Genomic DNA, 370 nt, shown 5'->3' with positions numbered 1-370 from the left:
AGGCTGTTTTTAACACGAATGGACTACGCAACAACATCGCGGGGGATGATCCTGAACATAAATCGCCGTCGTGAAACACACTTACATAAGGGTACTGTGTAGAGCAGCATCACACGTGTTCTTGTCAGCTCGACAGACCTTACGAGAGAGATCACTTATCGATTACTCAGGAGCTCAGAACTCGGGTGCGAATAGGGCACGAGAGGCATGGGGGGGGGGGTGAGTGACAGGCTCGCCGTTACACGTGAAGGTATTCCCGAAGACTTCCTGGGACCGTGAGGCGTCTTCCGAAGGACGTCTAGAAGGACGACCCTCACTGGAGACCGAGCACCAGGAGGGGTAGCATCACCAGCACGAGGGCGTGGTGAGT

Source organism: Penaeus monodon, chromosome 20 (genome assembly GCF_015228065.2).
Source record: "Penaeus monodon isolate SGIC_2016 chromosome 20, NSTDA_Pmon_1, whole genome shotgun sequence".
Lineage (NCBI taxonomy): Eukaryota > Metazoa > Arthropoda > Malacostraca > Decapoda > Penaeidae > Penaeus > Penaeus monodon.
Note: the sequence above shows the minus strand (reverse complement) of the source record.